This window comes from Mesoplodon mirus, assembly GCF_964341445.2.
Source record: "Mesoplodon mirus genome assembly, chromosome: 20".
Taxonomy (NCBI): Eukaryota; Metazoa; Chordata; class Mammalia; order Artiodactyla; family Ziphiidae; genus Mesoplodon; species Mesoplodon mirus.
Window position 1 is genome coordinate 34,931,575 of NC_138996.1, and position 12,770 is coordinate 34,944,344.

General features: G+C 45.7%; 1 protein-coding gene across 2 annotated transcripts in view; it reads right to left on the reverse strand.

Moving 5' to 3' along the window:
- The window catches only part of MCPH1 (microcephalin 1), a 226,427-nt gene that overhangs the window by 151,561 nt on the left and 62,096 nt on the right, over nt 1-12,770 (reverse strand). For both annotated transcript variants that reach the window (XM_082608550.1, XM_082608551.1), the window contains exon 10: nt 5,911-5,948. The gene's annotated coding sequence lies outside the window, so the exon portion shown is untranslated. The remainder of the gene's footprint in view (nt 1-5,910; nt 5,949-12,770) is intronic.

The following is a 12,770-nucleotide window of genomic DNA, read 5'->3' on the forward strand; positions in this document are numbered from 1 at the left end:
GTCTGCTACTCCTCATTTCTGCCCCGGGACGGGCAAGGATGGCAGAGCTACATACGCAGGGCTGCAGGGAGACCCTGTGGCCCGTGAAGCGAGGAGGGGGAGGGAGGACAGAAGCGAGGTCCAGGGACAGAGCGACCTTTGCAGCCTGCGAGTGGACTCAGACTGCCCACCCACTGGACCGCAGTCCTGCGCACATCCAGCTTAGCCCGCAGAAGTGTGGGTTCAGTGACCTGCGGGCCCCTAAATCTGTTTCTCATAAATGGAGACTAGGACCCAGCTCCCTACATGCCTCCTGCCCCCAAACAGAGCAAACAGCTTCCTGCAGCCCTGAACTGAGTCACCGTCTCAGGCCGGGAGCCTGGGCCAAGGCCGAGCCACACCAGAGTGCAGGAGTGGGACTGGGTCAGGAGCTGGGGGTGGCAGGTTCACACCGCCTGAAGCCCCAGAGGAGGGTCACGTCCCACAGCCCACCTCTCCTGGATGAAGGACGGGAGAATTTCCTGCCTGCACAGGCCTGAGCTGAGTCTCACACACTGTTCTGGAAAGTAAAGTGAGGGAAGAAAGAGCAGGGGCCACTGCAACGCCACGGGGCCTGCGACCTGCTCTGGGGGGTGTGCGTGGGGAGGCCGGGACCACCTCTGCCTGGTGGGAGGTCAAAGCTGAGGCTGCGCTGCCGCCAGCCCCTCCCCAGCTCCCCCAGCTCCTGGGGCCAAGGTCAGAGGTGGGGAGGGACAGCAGCTTCTGCGAAAGCTGCTTTGTTCCCACTGCAGCGGGAGGAGCGCCTGGGCTCTGAGCCTGCACAGGTGGCTCTGATTCCCTCGGGCAGGCTCAGCTCTGTGACTCCCCACCTCGGGTGGAGAAGCGGGGACGCAGGCGGGTCTGAGGGTCCCACGCAGATGTGAGTATCCCTGAATCCAGAGTCTGGGCCAGGCTAAGGAAATAAATACAGGGAAAGACAAGAGCGGGGGATGACTGCTCAGATGGGAGTCTCCGTGTGACCTTCTCCCTGAAGAGGAGCTTACTTTAGGGCGTCACCTGGAGAGGCCACTAGGAAAGGATGGGCACAAGGAACAAGGGTGGAGGGACACCTGGGTTAGGGTAGATGGGGTTCCCTGTGCTCCACTTTGTCCCGCTGTCACACGACGACCAGCCAAGCCTGCTAGTCAGAGCCTCTCCCCAGCCCCGTTCAGCTGGGCTCTCTAGTCTGCAATTGTTCTCTCCGGCTGGTCAGGCTGGCTGAAGGCTCTCCAAGTGGACAGGGTCCCCTTCCGGAAGGGGTCAGCACTCCCAGCTCCGTCGCCTTCCAGATGAGGGGAAGCAGCTCCTCTTCCTGGAAGCCAGGGGCAGGGGGCCTGAGCCTCCAGCTCCGTCCTTCTCTTTCAAAACTGTTTCATCTACTCTGTTCCTTTTTCTCCATATACACATCTTAGAGTCAGCTTGTCTGTATTGTCCAAGAATTCTCCTGTGAGTTTGAGTGGGAACGTGTTAAATCTGCAGATCATTTTGGGGAGGACTGGCATTTTAACCACACCGAGTCTTCCAATCCATGCGCACAGTATGTCTCTCTGTTGTCTGAAATCAGTGTTTTGTCGTTTCCAGCACACAGATGCTGCGCATCTCTTTATGTTCGATCTGTACATAAACACCTCACTGTTGACCTTGTATTACTGTATCCTTGTTTCCTGACAATTTGCTGAACTCACTTATCAGTTCTGAGAGCTTTTGGGTACAGATTTCTTGCAGTTGTCTACATAAGCAATCATACTGTCTAAGAACAGAAGTAGTCTCACCTCTTCCCCTCTAACCTAAATGCCTTTTATTTCGTTTTCTTGCCTTATTGCACTTAATCCATTCACTTATGTCATGTGGGCAAGGCTCCTCCCTCAGGGCAGGAAGGCCCGGGTGGGGAGTCTTGTCTGAGCACTGGAATTTTATCAAATAGCATATGCTTTGCTTCCTGCCTGGCTCACAGAGAGCGGTTAATCCCACGGAGAGTGGTTCATTCCACATATGGTTACCAGAAGTTAAATGTGCACCTGGCTCCGTTTCTATGTGTGATTAGTGGGAGAACATTGGCAGGACACGGAGCAGAAACACAGGGGGCACCCAGGCAGCGGTCTCCACGCCTGGTGGCAGTAAACGCTGGCCCTCATGTCTGACCTCTCTGCTGGCTCCACATTCCAGGAGAACAGGCTGGGCACAGAATCAAGTATAGCTGCCTGGCTTCATAAAATATAAAGAACATCTCTCCCTCTGAGACACCAGGGAAGGAAGAGGTGACTGATAAACAGAGACACTGTGAACTGGAGAGAAAGCAAATAGGATATGCATTCACGGAAGCTGGAGTTATTAATGACATTTCATACAAATAAATGTGGGTCGGTACTCAGACATAATTAGGTAAGGTAATCCCCAACTGCCGCCAATGCAAATAGGACTTTTGGGGGGAATTTCAGCCTTCTCCACTTCATGACTCTAAGCACTAGTGTCCTAAACCTCTTGTACTGGACCGATGCAGGGATAAATCATGACAAGGGAAAAAGACCACCGCTGTTCTTGAAAATATATCTACAGTTCGTTTGTGTATTATAATTCTACCAGTTTAAATTAACACAGTATTAATACAACACCATGCTTAGGGGAAGGAGAAGGGAGGCTGGGTACTTAGCAGATGCAAAATGGAAACGCAAGTAACAAATGATGCTACGCTCAGACAGCAACGCTTTGGAGTGACCACAGGTTGGGGATCAAAGTAAAAACAGAAAGAGTAACACACAATTTCAATTTCAAGAATAATGAAAACAATGATTAACCCCCCCCAAAACCCTACATTTAATGCAGAGAAATAAGGGCAAGTAATGTTAAAGATAGATATGCGTAAGATAAAACATATCCAAACAGGATTCAATGAACATGTTTCACCCTAAGTAAATCCATCTGTGAAAACAATCACTGAATTCTTTTGGCTTTTTAAACCATCGTTAACATAGGTCACATTATTTCTTGGTCAAAAACGGAAGAAAGTGCATTCGACTGTGAGAACACGCACTGGGCCTTTTCAGGCCAAGTCTGCCCTAATCTTATATCTGCCCGTGGCTGCCAGGTCTGTATCTGGAAGGCTACCTGCCCGTCCTCCTGGGGACCAGCAGTGGCTGGAGGTGAGGAGAGCCACAGGGGCCAGAGCAGGAGGAGAGAGAGCGTGATAACACAGATGCAGGGCCACCACTCGGCCTGACCAAAGCCATGAGACGCCCTGTTTCAGGACACTAACCCAAACGCATACTTCGCTGACGCGGCTCTCCACTCGAAGGAGAGCATCCAGCAGCCGCTTGCGATGCCCCGCAGCACGTTCTGGGTGCGGCGGGGCTCCCTGGTGAGCACATGCGTGGGGCAGCCACACGCCTCCCCGGCCACGAAGAAGCCCTTCAGTTTATCCACAACCTGGTTGGCTACGTTCTGCTTTCTGCCAAATAGAAAACCCAACGCAATGGATGTGCTTCCTGAGCAGAAACATCGAGGTGATGGCAATGAATTAAAATGTAAAAAACCGGAAGAGTTCTACATTGATGTCGGCTATGGTGCTCATGTCAATTTCTTTGCCATCGATGACTTGAAATGTAGGGAAATAAAAAATTTCAGATCTCAACTCCAACCATCTATTCTAATGGATGAGAAAACAGTGGCCCCAAGGCTACCAGGGGTTTCCCCATGTGCCCGGGGTGGGGCAGGCCAGTATCCCACACCAGACCTCCTGACACCTGCCCAGACACCACGGCAATTATTTACTTCTGTGTCCCGTTTGAACCAATTTGTGCATGGTCAGGACCAAGCTTCTCACTCATTTTATTCTGAAAATATAACATTTGCCGAGAGTCAAACACATTGCTTTTCTACTAAGAGGGGGAAAAAGGGGCCCTTTTTATTAAGTCATCAGATCAAATCTCAGGGCAAATTTCACAAAGCCCATCAGTGTTTATCTTCTGGTCTGTCATTCCACTAATGCCTTAAGAACGCTTTTTTTCTCTTTAAATATCCTTCCTCTCTAACTTCCTTCCCAAACAACCCTCCACTTTTCCTCTCCCTCAGTCTCCAGGCAAGTTTTGGAAATCCCCGATGAAACACAAACAATATGTAGGCTTTCTGAGCCACACTATGACGTGCACAGTGAGTTAAGAAATAAACTTCTCTCTTCTCCAAAAATTATACTCCAAAGGGAAGGAGGCAGGTTTGTCCATGCTTGTGCAGACCATCTCTGACAATCCCCCATCCGCTTTACGGCATTTCTTATTTTTATCACCAATGAACTTGGGTTTGCCAATCACAAGGACCCGTTTCTCCACTTGTGAAATGAAAGGCTTGACCTCTACCCTGGTGAGAAGTTCTCAGGGATCCCCAGGGTACAGAAGATGGACGGGTCAAGGCTGGGTCCCATCACCACTTCAACCAGAGGAACTGCGCTTATTGGGGTTGTGGAAAATATTAAACTGGGGGGACAAAAGGCAAAGAAAACAAAAACAAAAACAAAAAGAAGTGAAAACCTCTAAGCCAGGTGCTCTTCAGAAACCTCGTTCGTTGCTGCATATCTATGATTTTCTCATTCCAAGTCTGGGAGCTGCTGGTTATTTGTAGATGTGCTAATCAATAACAAGGATCTTTTCAAGACATGGCTAATCAATATGGCCTCAGAACATTTCTAGGTCTTGTTCTTACTTTCAGACAAGAAGTATATGTGGGGCAAGAAAGAATAAAAAAGAGAATATGGCCTAAATGAAGAGTTTGATTTTCAGACCTTCAACTGGGAAAATAACTAGTTATCAGTGTTTTTATTTTTTTCATTTGGGGCAAAACTATAGACTTTAAAAAATGCTAGACCCAGGGCTTCCCTGGTGGCGCAGTGGTTGAGAGTCCGCCTGCCGATGCAGGGGACACGGGTTCGTGCCCCGGTCTGGGAAGATCCCACATGCCGCGGAGTGGCTGGGCCCGTGAGCCATGGCCGCTGGGCCTGCGCGTCCGGAGCCTGTGCTCCGCAACGGGAGAGGCCGCAACAGTAAGAGGCCCACGTACCACAAAAAAAAAAAAAAATGCTAGACCTGTATTCAACATTAATTTCTGTATTAGACTATTTAGGATGACCAATATATTTCACAAGACATTAACAGAAATTGTGAGTGTGCTCCTTTTTCACTAGATCATGTGGTTTGAACAACAGTCCTTTTAACTTCATGCCACAGGTGGAAAGGGATCCTACTACAGAAAGTGTTGGAAGCACGCACTCTTTTTGCAGCCTGTTTTTCACTGAGATGCCCCAATGTTTTGATAAATGTCTTAAAGCCCTAAAACCTCTGATAGATATAAAAAACACAGTTTTCCCATTTGAACAAGAATTCAAAAATCTGTTGCAAAGAATATGGCACTGTATTTTTGTTGGATGTGCTATATCGTGCTAAAAGTTTAAGGATGGTGATAAGAGCACGCCAGCAAGCTGTGAACTCTCCCACAAGATGTGCACACAGCTGCTGTAACGCAGCGGTAGAAAGCTTACCGCCAAAGCGTTTCTTTAAGACCTTTAAGGGAAATGCTTCCACCAGTGAGGCTCCACTTACGGGGCCTTCATGGGGTGGGGATGGTGGACATGCAGAGTCAACAGGTACGAGACAACAAGAGGAAGAGCAAATACTATGACGCCTCTAAATGCTGCCCAAACCACTCAAGAGGTCTTCAGTGCTAAACTGTTCACAGTCTTTTAACTCTTTCATTTCAGTGATCTTCTAACTCCAATACTAATTATAGAGAGTAACAGCAATACAGCACAGAGGTATGAGCAGCCCAAGAGCACAGCAGCACAGTATATGAACAAAAACCCTAAAATTTTATATTGAGTAGAAAGTTATCAAAACAATGAGTACTTACTCAGATGGCATGCTTGTCATGACTAATGTTCTTGTTGGCTAGAGATGTCAAAAGAGAAGGAACAAAAAACAGTCAAAAATATAAAAAAATATTTTTCCCACAGAAATAAACTTTAATATGTTTTCTGAAAAGTTACATCACTTAAAAGTAAACATTTAAGCATATATCAAAGGAAAAAAACTTTATATTCCTGGAAAAAAAATAGCCCAAGAGATAGAAACTCAGACACTATCCCCAAACCAACCCAAAATAATCCAGGACATGAGGTGGAAGAGAAAAAAAGTTTCCCTCCTGAAGTTCGTTCTACCAGTTGGCTAGCAGACCTCCCAAAGTGCCAAACTGTGAATAAACTTCCAAGGAAGGAGAGGGTAAGAAAGGCATTTTTCTTGCAGGCTTAGAAACCATTTTTCTTAAGGCTTCTAGGCAACCATTTTCTTGTCTTGGACATAGGTACACAGTAATATGTGTACCCGAGTCAAGCAAATTCTTTAACTCCTTCCACACAAAAGCACAGATAATGGGACTGCTTATTTATGTGTTGGCATCTCCTATTAACTGGAAACGTAAATTTTTAAAAATAAAAGTTTAAAAGTACTTTTTACTTATATAAGAAATGCATGCTGATGGCAAAGAATTAAATGCTTTAAAAATATGTAATTAGATATATAAATTCCCCCATAGTTCCACCGGCCAGAAATGACAATCATTTAATAACAATAATTTGGTATATATTAAGCCAAATGTTCTGTTCATTTAAAAAACAAATGTGAACACACATTATTCATACACTCTTTCAGCTCATATGATGTACTTCGAATGCATCCAGCTGCTTGGTATAACCACGAACCCACCATCGCACACGCGTCGGTGCCCTGAATGGTCCTGTGCATGAATGAGGAGGAACCAAAGACACCCAGAGGACCTGGGGACACATGTTGGGACTGAAGGGCCTGTGAGCCCCATGGGTGTATTGAGGGAGCGTGGAGGAAGAGATAAGACGAATGAAAAAGATACTCAAAAGAAGCCCTCTCACAAGTGGCAGATGAGCTACCCAACAATGGATGACGCTGCCCTATCCTTTAGATAACCCTCTGGATCATCCCGTGTCAGCTCTCCTCTGTTTCAGGAGCACAGATCCCTGGGTTGAGTCTGGAGACAAAGCCTTCATGGAGGAGTCTCTCATCGCTGAGTAAGCGTCTGGCTTCAGTGTCACCCTGGAATGATGACTACACAGGCCCAGTGGTGTGGGCACATCCAAGTAAAACCCAGAAGGAGGCCATTCCAAGGCACTTACTTTCTTCTGGGGAACCATCCAAGGACGCGTGTAAGGTTTCATCAGTGGGAAATACTCATTTCTAGAACGAAGGGATGAAGGGGAATGGGAAGAGGAAGTTCTCCTGACTTCGGCATCACTAGGCTTCGTCTCCATGACTGCACCTCAGGCTGCTTCTCTTCTTTACCTACACTCACTCCCCACGTGGCCTCTCACACAGCCTCTGGGCTTTATACAGCAGCAACACGCCGAGCAGTCCCAGTTCCACATCTCTAGCTCAGACCTACTCCTTGGTGCCCTGACTCAAAGACTCTACTGTCTATCTGACTCCTCTGTCAGGAGGGCCAATAAGGATCTCAAATGTGACATGTCCAAACCCAAGCCACTGCTCTCATCAGGCAATTAAGCAAGAAAAAGAATGAAAAGACATCCAAATGGGAAAGGAAGAAATAAAACTACCTCTGGTCACAGATGAGAAGATCTTACATGCATGAAAAGGAAACTAAGAAACCAATTCCATTTGTATAGCATCAAAAAGAATAAAATACTTAGGAATAATTTAATAAAGAAGATGCAAGCCTTGTACACTGAAAAAAAATTTTTTAATTGCTGAAAAAATTAAAGATGACCTAAATAAATGGAAAGACAGCCTGTGTTCATGAATTGGAAGACTTAATATTATTTAGATGACAATACTTGCCAAAGCAGATTCAATGTAATCTCTATAAAAATTCCAATGGCAATTTTTGTAGAAATGGAAAAATCCATCCTAAAATTCACATGGAATTCCAAGAAACCCAAGTAGTCAAAACAATCTGAAAGGGAACCACAAAGATGGAGGTCTCACACTTTCTGATTTCAAAACTTACTTACAGGGACTTTCCTGGTGGCACAGTGCTTAAGAATCCTCCTGCCGGGCTTCCCTGGTGGCGCAGTGGTTGGGAGTCTGCCTGCCAGTGCGGGGGACGCGGGTTCGGGCCCTGGTCTGGGGGGGTCCCGCATGCCGCGGAGCGGCTGGTCCCGTGAGCCACAATTACTGAGCCCGTGCGTCTGGAGCCTGTGCTCCGCAACGGGAAAGCCCGCGATGGTCAGAGGCCTGCGCACCGCGATGAGGAGTGGCCCCCACTTGCCGCAACTAGAGAAAGCCCTCGCACAGAAACGAACAGCCAACACAGCCATAAATAAATAAATAAATAAATAAATAAAACATTGATTTATTAAAAAAAAAAAAAAGAATCCTCCTGCCAGTGCAGGGGACGTGAGTTCCAGCCCTGGTCGGGAAAGATCCGAAGTGCTGCAGAGCAACTAAGCCTGTGTGCCACAACCCGAGCCTGCGCTCTAGAGCCCGCAAGCCACAACTACTGAGCCCACACGCCTACAGCCCGTGATCCACAACAAGAGGAGCCACCACAATAAGAAGTCCACATACCACAACGAAGAGTAGCCCCCGCTCACCGCAAATAGAGAGAGCCTGCACGCAGCAACGAAGACCCAATGCAGCCAAAAATAAATAAAAATCAATCAGTCAATCAATCTATAAAAACAAAACAAAACAAAACAAAACAAAACTTACTACAAAACTACAGTGTTCAAAGTGTATGGTACTGTCATAAGGATAGATATGAAAATAGAATTGAAACTCCGGAAGTAAACCCTCACATCCGTGGTCAACTGATTTTTTACAAGGTTGCCAAGACTATTAATGGATAAAGAATAGTCTCTTTGACAAATGATGCTGAGAGAACTGGATATCCACATACAAAAGAATAAAATTGGATCTTTGCCTTACACTATATACAAAAGCTAACTTGAATAGACGTTTCTCCGAAGAAGATAAGCAAATGGCCCATGGCACATGAAAACCACGAGTCATTAGGGAAATGCAAACCTAAACCTAATGAGATACCACTTTCTAGCTACCAGGATGGTTCCAACAACAAAACCAACAACCAAAAAAGAAAACCTCCCAAAACAACAAGTGTTGATGATGGTGTGAAGTTGGAAGCCTCATATGCTGCAGGCTGGAATATAAAATGACGCAGCCACGGTAGAAAACATCTGGTGGTTCCTCAAAAAGTTAAACACAGAATTACGACACGACCAGCAAATTTACTCCTGGAATACATCAAAAAGAATTGAAAACAAGGGCTCATATACTTGCATGTGAATTTTCACAAGAGCATTACTCACAGGAGCTAAAAGGTGAACACAACCCAAGTGTCCATCAATAGGTAAATGGATAAACTAAATTTGGCATATACATACAATGAAATATTATTCAGCCATAAAAACGAATGAAGTTCTGATACATACAACATGGATGACGCTTGAAAACATTATGCTTAAGAGAAAAAAGCCAGACATAAAAGGACAAATACTGTGTAATTCTACTTATAAAATATCTAGAATAAGTAAGTTCATGGAGACAGGAAGTAGATCAGAAGCTACCAGGGTCTGAGGGTGGGGTGGGAACCTGGAGTTATTGCTTAATGAGTACAGAGTTTTAGTTTGGATTGAGGAAAATGTTTTGGAAATAGTGGTGATAGTTGTACAACATTGAACACTGCCACAAAACTGAACACTTGAAAATGGTTAAAATGGCAAAATTTTCTCTTACATATATTTTACCATGATAAAAGAAAACAACTAAACTACTGATCTTCTCTCCCAAACCTATTTCTTCCTCAGTTTCATTTGTTAATGGCAATTCTGTTCTTGCTCAGGTCAAAAGCATTTTCATCATTTTTGACTCTCTAATTTTTTCTCATGCCCCACACATCCAACTGTGACCTGAAACAAGAAGGCTGCCAGATATGTCTCCAGCAAAGAGGGGTTTATTGAGGATCAGCAGAAAATTGCAATTCCACGTGGGCAACCACGGCAGGTCACGTGCAAGTCCCCTTAGGGCAAACAAAGGAGAATGGCTTTTATAGAGGGAAAGCGTAATCGGGAGGGCTATCTCAACAGAGTCCATGGCTTGTCCCTGGCTGAGTCCCTGCCAGGAAAGAAAAGGAGTTCCTCTTCTTTCTGTTGGGCTCTGCTATCACTGCAGGGCGTGATGGGGTTTCTGTTTATTAATTTCGTGTACAATCCATTGACATATCCTATCAACTCAACTTTCCAAATGTATGCAAAGTCTGACCCCTTCTCATCACCTCCACCCCTAACATCCCATGTCTCACACAGATGAAGTGATGTTACTGTCAAAGCCCCTTAAATCATCTCCTTGCTAAGATCCTGAGCCTCCAATTTCAATACTCAACATAGAAGCCAGAGTCGTACTATTTAGACTTAAATTAGATCATTTCACTCCAATGGCGTCACATCTCACTGAGTACAAGGCCCTTTACAAGAGTAAATATATCTGCTTATCTGATCTTATTTTTTTAAATTAATTAATTTATTTATTTTTGGCTGCGTTGGGTCTTCGGTGCTGCACAGCACATGGGCTTTCTCTAGTTGTGACGAGCGGGGGCTACTCCTTGTTGCAGTGCGTCGGCTTCTCATCGCGGTGGCTTCTCTTCTTGCGGAGCACGGGCTCTAGGCGCGCGGGCTTCAGTAGTTGTGGCACACGGGCTCAGTAGCTGTGTCTCGCGGGCTCTAGAGCGCAGGCTCAGTAGTTGTGGCACACGGACTTAGTTGCTCCGCGGCATGTGGGATCTTCCCGGACCAGGGCGCAAGCCTATGTCCCCTGCATTGGCAGGCGGATTCTTAACCACTACGCCACCAGGGAAGCCCCTTATCTGATCTTATAAATTAGAAATTGGAAAGTATATCCAGTATAATTCTCTTGATTAATCAAGGAAGCTCCTTAAAAAATGACATGTACTGGTATCAGCAAGTTACTTAGAAATGAACAATAAAATAAGATGGTTGATGGAGAAATGGATATATGATAAAGTCAATATAAGAAAGAGTCGGGAATTCCCTGGCAGTCTAGCGGTTGGGACTCCACACACTCACTGCCAAGGGCCCGGGTTTGATCCCTGGTTGGGGAACTGGAATCCCACAAGCCTCGTGGTATGGTCAGAAAAGAAAAAAAAGAAAAAGAAAGAGAGTTGGTTGTAGAATCAAGGCTGGAGGAAAAAATTGAGAAATACTTTTAAATGGAACAAAAGAGTGTTGGGTGTCTTCAGTGGGAAACTGTGCACTGTTTGTCACACGTACCCTTCAGGATTACCTGATTCTACGGGGTTTATGCCTTTCGTTGTTCTTGAGCTACTTTACAACTCTGTTTATTGTAGAAAACTGAAAGTAATGCAAATAATTCTTATCTATAGAAATGCAAAGTCTGTCCCAAGGAAGTTTAACTGACTTTTGGGGAAAAAAGCCAGCTCTGCATGTGTTAACAAGGCCATTTCAGGACTCCTGTGGTCCATCAATGTGCCTGCTCTGTGGATTCTCCTCTGAACAGGACAAAACAGCTTTCTGGTTCCATCACTAATTAATGAGTTAAGTAATGCATTCACTTTCTGTTATTAAGAGAGTTATGATGTGCCTTCAGAAAAATGTATCTTTTAACGGCCTTGAAGGTCTCCCACTGAGACGCCCAGCAGATTTATCTGAAGAGGTAGGTAAACGTCATCACCAGTGAAGGACACTCCATGGGCCGCTTACATCCAGGCACACCTTTCACTGGCTCCAGAGGTGAATTCAGTGGCAACAGAACATTGCTGACTCTCCGTTTTTCTATTTTAATTGTCCTCTCTACTAGTTTTTTGTTTGTTTCGTTTCATTAATAGCTAAGTTATTCTCTATCCGTGGAAACAATGGGAACTGAGCAGGACCCTGCAGGGCCCTCCTGCACACAAAACCCCCTCTGTGTGTCCCCTGCTTCCTGTTTGTGGAAAAAGGCTTTGGTCTCCTAGGCCTTCCCTGAGCTCCGAAGAGCAGACTCCAGCAGTTGTTAATCACAGAAGTGAGGGAATGCAGAAACAAAGGAAAATCAGTCGAGAAACAATAAAGCCGGGTCCTAGGTTCCTCCTCGAGGGATACACACAAGAATCTGACACTAATCTTTGAGCTGTTCTGCAAGAACTAAGACCCGTCCCACCTCCACCCAGGCGGAGGATGGTGACCACATGCTGAGCACAAGCACTTAGACCCCAGACTGGCTGGAACCAGAAGGCTGGTGATTAAGACTCCTAAACTACCACCCTGTTACCTCACCACCAACCAATCAAAAGAAAGCCATGCATCCTGCAGCCCTCCTCCCAAATGCTGCCTTTAAAAGCCCTTCTCTGAAAGCCATCGGGGAGCTCGGGTCTTCAGAGCATGTTCTCTTTGCTGGGCCCTGCAACAGATGCTGGACTTTCCCTCACCACAGCCTAGTGTCAGTAAATTGGCTTTGCTACGCGGTGGGTGGGTGGACCCAAGTTTGGTTCGATAACAAGTGTACAATCTTTCACTTTTTTTCTGTTTGAAAATTTTTATAAGAAAGAAGTTTAAACTATTATTCAGGTGAATATTTTGTCAACTGGCAAGGCATATGACAGCTATTGCAAAAACAACTCAAAGGGTCAAGTATCACATTATCCCTTATAGTACTTGAAGTGTAGCAAGCATTCAGCATGCTCTGTTGAGTGGA